Raw genomic sequence first — 6,000 nt, 5'->3', positions numbered from 1 at the left:
GCTGGTCTCGAACTCCTGACCTCACGTGATCCACCTGCTTCGGCCTCCCAAAGTGCTGGGATTACAGGCATAAGCCACTGCACCGGGCCCTGGAGGTTTTAAATGAAGACAAATTAAAGATGTTGGTCAATATTTTGCCCAAATTGAAAAGGCTCATCTCTCTTAACCTAGAGGAGGTTAACTGCAGCTCATCAATCATTGCACTTACCACATTCTTTTTGCCTGGACAGTCTGACTCCTCCACTAGACAGATTTCAGGTCTTGTTTTGGAATCCTCCAGATTGGTGCTTGGTACACATTAGGATGCTCAGCTAATTAATTTTTTTTTTTTTTTTTGTAGAGATGGAGTTCTCACCTTCTTTCCCAGGCTGGTCTTGAACTCCTGGGCTTAAACGATCCTCCCACCTTGGCCTCCCAAAGGGTTGGGATTACAGGTGTGAGCCACTGCACCTGGCCTCAACAAATACTTGTTGATCTCACAGAAACTGAATTGCATGAACAGATCATATTCCAAGACTCCAAGAGACATTAGGAAAGGATCCAAACTAACCAGATGCTATTTAAAAGTTACAAAAAAAAATTCCTGTTGAAAGTTTTAAAAAATACTAATTGCACAAAAGGACAGGGGAAATAGTTGACAGTGGTTCACCTAAAAAAAGCACCCTTGACCTTTTTTTTTTTTTTTGAGTGAGGTGGTTGCAGATTTCTATGAAAAAGAAGTTAATTCTTCAGCTCCTTAATGGAACCCTGGATCTCCCAGCTATGCAGGAGGTTATGCTAGAAGTAGAACAAAGTGGAATGTACAAATTTAAGGAAGGTTACTGCCCTGTGTTCTTTTGCATGGGTCTGTATCTAGCATTGGGAGCCACGTTTTGTTGTTGCTTATTGGAAGAGATAAGAATGGTATATACACGAGTAACTAAAAAAAATACGTGGTAAATGCTAAAAGACAGGTGCAAAGAACACTGAGATGGAGCTTTCTTGGGTTACACAGCCAGTTTTAATGTTTCCTAATATAGAAGAGCTTTCAACAAACCTCTCAGGCAGGCTGTCTTCAAATGACATTACTTCCCCCAAATACCTAATTAATTTATTTCAGAACGACTCTAAATGTTAGAGGATTTTCTGAGCTTAAATATACTGCCTTGTAATTTCTATTGGTTTTAGTTCTGCACTTTGGAGAAGAGAATAAGGCTCCGTTATTTCCAATATTATACTATTCAGTTATTTGGAGACAGCTTCCAATTTCTATGTTCAACCCTTTCCCTCTTTTTTTTTTTTTTTTTTTGAGATGGAGTTTCGCTCTTGTCACCCAGGCTGGAGTGCAATGGCGCTATCTCGGCTCAATGCAACCTTCGCCTCCCGGGTTCAAGCGATTCTCCTGCCTCGGCCTCCTGAGTAGCTAGGATTACAGGCGACCGCCACCATGCCCGGCTAATTTTTTGTATTTTTAGTAGAGACGGGGGTTTCGCCATGTTGGGCAGGATGGTCTCGAACTGCTGACCTCAGGTGATCCGCCCGCCTTGGCCTCCCAAAGTGCGCTGGGATTACACGGGTGAGCCACTGCGCCCGGCCTCCCTCGTTTATATGCAGGTTAAAAACTCCCTTGAGCCTTCAATTATTTCTTTTTCTTTTCTTTTTTTTTGAGGAGTTTCACTCTTGTTGCCCAGGCTGGAATGGCGCTATCTCGGCTCACTGCAACCTCCGCCTCCCAGGTTCAAACGATTCTCCTGAGTAGCTGGGATTACAGGCATGCGCCACCACACCCGACTAATTTTGTATTTTTAGTAGAAACAGGGTTTCTCCATATTGGTCAGACTGGTCTCGAACTCCTGACCTCAGGTGATCCGCCTGCCTTAGGCCTCCCAAAGTGCTGAGATTACAGGCGTGAGCCACAGCGGCTGGTGCCTTGAACTATTTATTTGACATAGCTTCAAGCTTCCTTGCTACCCTAGTGCCGCCATCGCTCCGTTTCCCCTCCCTGCCACCCTTGGGGAGTAAGGGTGAGTACTGGGGAATGGCAGAGGAAGCGTAGTTTTTCCGAAGAGCTGAAGGCAGCCTGTGATTATGACCTTAGCGCTTCCCCTTCTCTGTTTTCTGGTCTCCTAATACACGTCTGTAAATATCACAAGACCCCGCAAGTCCCTCACTTGTTATCTCTTTAAATCCGACGACTTTCAACCGTCCGGGCCCCACGACTCTCTCCCCGGACTAGGATCTACTCTATGGTAGTGAGCTCAGCCTTTCTAGCTCTCTAGTCCTCCCATTGCTCCATCTATGGTTTCCGGAGGCCTCACCGGAAGCCCTCGTGTGAGGCTGTGTGGGAGGCCGGAAGTTGCGGCTTCATTACTCGCCATTTCAAAATGCTGCCGAGGCCCTAGGACCTGTGACTGCCACCCCTCCCCCCACCCGGGCTCGGCGGGGGAGCGACTCATGGAGCTGCCGTAAGGTGTGGCTCTTGGCCTTCGTCGGCGGGGTGCCGGGAGCGGGAGCTGGAGAGTGAGGAGCAGGCGGCCGTACCGCCAATTGTGCGGGTAGCGGGCGGGAGGAGCTTGAGAGGTGGGTCGGGCGGCGTGGGGAAGGCCGCGCCAGGCGGAAGAAGGGCTCGGGGGGAGGGGAAGAGTTGTGGGATGAGGGCTCGCGGAAGGTAAAAGTGGAGGTGGGGTGACGTGATGTAACTTTGGCCAACAGGTGACAAACCTAAAGTCGACGTAGTTGAATTGAGTTTAAGTGGACACAACATTTGAGGACTATTGAGGCAATTTGGAGAAAAGAGGTGGGAGAGGGAGGCGGGGAGAATGACATTGACGTGTCTTAAGTTTTTAAGTTAGTTTTTAGGGCTGCGGACAGTCTACCTTAGAGGCACTTGAGTGCTTGTTTGAAAATGCTTGTTTTGGCTTGGCGCAGTGGCTCACGCCTGTAATCCCAGCACTTTGGGAGGCCGAGGTGGGTGGATCTACCTGAGGTCAGGAGTTCGAGACCAACCTGGCCAACCTGGTGAAACCCCGTCTCTACTAAAAATACAAAAATATTAGATGTGTGTGGTGGCGCATGCCTGTAATCCCAGCTACTCGGGAGGCTGAGGCAGGAGAATCACTTGAACCCGTGGGCGGGGGTTGCAGTGAGTCAAGATCGCGCCACTGCACTCCAGCTTGGGCTACAGAGGGAGATTCCCGTCTCAAAAAAAAAAAGAAAAAAAGAAAGAAAAAATGTTCGTTTTGGGGCCACACTGAAACCTACAGACAGTATCGAGATGGGGCTCAGAGAAATATATTTTAATGAGCACACCTCCCAGTGATTTTTGTATACCTTAAAGCTTGAAAACCACAGGTTTTTTTTGTTGTGTTTTTGTTTTGTTTTGTTTGTTTTTTTTTTGAGTGGAGTTTCGCTGTTTTTGCCCAGGCTGGAGTACAGTGGCGCGATCTTGGCTCATTGCAACTTCTGCCTCACGGGTTCAAGTGATTCTTCTGCCTCAGCCTCCTGGGTCGCTGGGATTACAGGTGTGCGCCACCACGCCTGGCTAATTTAGTGTTTTATTAGAGATGGGGTTTCACCAGGTTGGCCAGGCTGTTCTCAAACTCCAGACCTCAGGTGATCCGCCCACCTCGGCCTCTGAAAGTGTTGGGATTACAGGGGTGAGCCACAGTGCCCGGCCGAAAACCACAGTTTAAAAGCGACACCTGGAGAAAATGCTGCAGCTCTGTGGTGTTGGCACGTGGAACTAGTATCTGTCAAAGATACCTGGAACCTCTTGGTGTTAAGTATTACTGTATCTCAGTTTAGATTTAGTCTTCTCTCTCCTCGTACTTTTTTTTTTTTTTTAATAGATGGGATTTCGGCCAGGCCCAGTGGCTCACACCTTTAATCCCAGCACTTTGGGAGGCCAAGGGGGCAGGATTGCTTGAGTCTCGGAGTTCGACAGCAGCCTAGGCAACAAACTCAGCCCCATCTCTGCAAAAAATAAAAAAATCAGTGTCATAGAGCGAGCTTCTAGTCCCAGCTACCCAAGAGACTGAGGTGGGAGGATTGCTTGATCCCAGGAGGTAAAGGCTGCAGCAAGCCGGGATGGAGCTACTGCACTCTAGCTTAGGCGACAGCGCGAGAGCCTATCTCAAAAAAAGAGATGAGGTCTCACTGTGTGCTCAGGCTGGAGTGCAGTGGCTATTCACAGGTGTGATCATCGCACACTACAGCCTGAAACTCCTGGACTGTAGGGATCCTCCTGCCTCAGCCCTCCGGAATAGCGGGGACTACAGGCACAGGCCACCTGCAGCAGTTGGTTTTTTAAGGTTCTATAACAATCGTTAATCTTTAATTAAAGATGTAATCTTCCCTTTAATCTTGCAACTTTAATCTTCCCACTTTAATCTTCCCTGCCGCCCCAGGTCCTGTAGAACACCTACGTTCTGGATTTGACTGATTAACTGCTTGCTCTCCATTTTCCCTAGTAACTTGAGGTTAGTAGGTAGGTCTAGATTTGGATTATTTATCTTTTGGTCAGGAATACTTAATAGGTGGTGTGCTGGTTTCTTGTTGCTTCATAATCAAGTAGTGTATGGTGTGTGAATGACCCTCTTTTAGTGATAAGGTTGGGGATGGTGGAATGGTCAGCCTACTCCACGTGTTTTCTTTCCACCCCAACCTTTCACTCAGATGGCTTTAGCATCCCCTACCCCTGCCACTGGAACGAAGTGGTATGATCTTGGCTCACTGCAACCTCTGCCGTCTGGGTTCAAGCTATTCTTCTGCCTCAGCCATGCAAGTAGCTGGATTACAGGCGTTGTGCCACCACGCCCAGCTAATTTTTGTATTTTCAGTAGAGAGGGGTTTTCACTATGTTGGCCAGGCTGGTCTTGAACTCCTGGCCTCAATCTGCCTGCCTTGGCCTTCCAAAGTGCTGGGATTACAGGTGTGAGCCACTGCTCCCGGCCTGGAATCTCTTGATGACTGTTGAAGAGGTGACGTTTAACCTGAGACTTGAAGGTTTAGGATGAATTAGTTTTGTACAGAACTCACAGTGCTCCAAATGAAGGGACAATTTGTGCAAAGGCCCTGTTTGAGAAACTAAAAGATTAGAGTGGCTGAGGCTCAAGATATGACTAAACAGTGCAAGATAAGACTGAAAATGTGCTGAGGGGATAGACCACGTGTTTATCTTTACAGCAGTAGCAAGCTGTTGAGCAGGGCCTGACACTATAGCATTTTTTTTCTTTTTAAAATGCTTTTGGCAGGCTGGGCCAAGGTGGGCGGATCACCTGGTAGGGAGTTCGAGACCAGCCTGACCAACATAAAGAAACCCTGTCTCTATTAAAAATATAAAGTTAGCTGGGTGTGATGGCGCATGCCTGTAATCCCAGCTACTCGGGAGGCTGAGGCAGGAGAATCGTTTGAACCCAGGAGGCGGAGGTTGCGGTGGGCCAGGATCGCACCATTGCACTCCAACCTGGGCAACAAGAGCGAAACTCCGTCTCAAAAAATATATGTATATAAAAAAGAAAAATATAGTGGTTGAAATAAAGAACATTGGCCTGGCATGGTGGCTCATGCCTGTAATCCCAGCACTTTGGGAGGCTGAGAAGGATTGCTTTAGCTCAGAATTTGAGACTAGCCTGGGGAACATAAAAAAAACTACCTGGATTAGTACACGCCTGTAGTCCCAGCTACTCCAGAGGCTAAGGTGGGAGGCTTGCTTGAGCCAAGGAGGTTGAGGTTGCAGTAAGCCGTGATTACAGCACTGCAGTCCAACCTGGGCGACAGAGTGAGACCCTGTCTCAAAACATCTGTATCCATTCTGTTATTTATTCCATCTGTAATGTTATGGAATCACAGATGGAATAAATAACAGAATGGATACAACTGAGGAATGAATTAGAATTCTAGAAGGAGAAAATCTAGAACAAAGAAAAATATAAACGAAAAACTAAGAGATAAGAACTACCATTTTAGGCTGGGCGCGGTGGCTCACACCTGTAATCCCAGCACTTTGGGAGGCCAAGGCGG

At 47.6% G+C, this 6,000-nt stretch overlaps 1 protein-coding gene across 7 annotated transcripts in view; it reads left to right on the top strand.

Moving 5' to 3' along the window:
• The first annotated feature begins 342 nt into the window (after positions 1-342).
• MDM4 (MDM4 regulator of p53) overlaps positions 343-6,000 on the top strand; it is a 45,540-nt gene continuing 39,882 nt past the window's right edge. For 4 of the 7 annotated variants that reach the window (XM_054447317.2, XM_054446920.2, XM_054447528.1 and 1 more), the window contains exon 1: positions 343-2,449. The gene's annotated coding sequence lies outside the window, so the exon portion shown is untranslated. Of the gene's footprint in view, positions 2,560-4,385; positions 4,466-6,000 lie in introns of all 7 variants that reach the window. The other 3 variants (XM_054446985.2, XM_054447232.2, XM_054447068.2) reach the window with 3 other exon arrangements.

The sequence above is a fragment of the Pongo pygmaeus genome, chromosome 1 (assembly GCF_028885625.2).
Source record: "Pongo pygmaeus isolate AG05252 chromosome 1, NHGRI_mPonPyg2-v2.0_pri, whole genome shotgun sequence".
Lineage (NCBI taxonomy): Eukaryota > Metazoa > Chordata > Mammalia > Primates > Hominidae > Pongo > Pongo pygmaeus.
The sequence above is the reverse complement of the archived record's forward strand: the minus strand, read 5'-3'. Positions and strand labels throughout refer to the sequence as shown.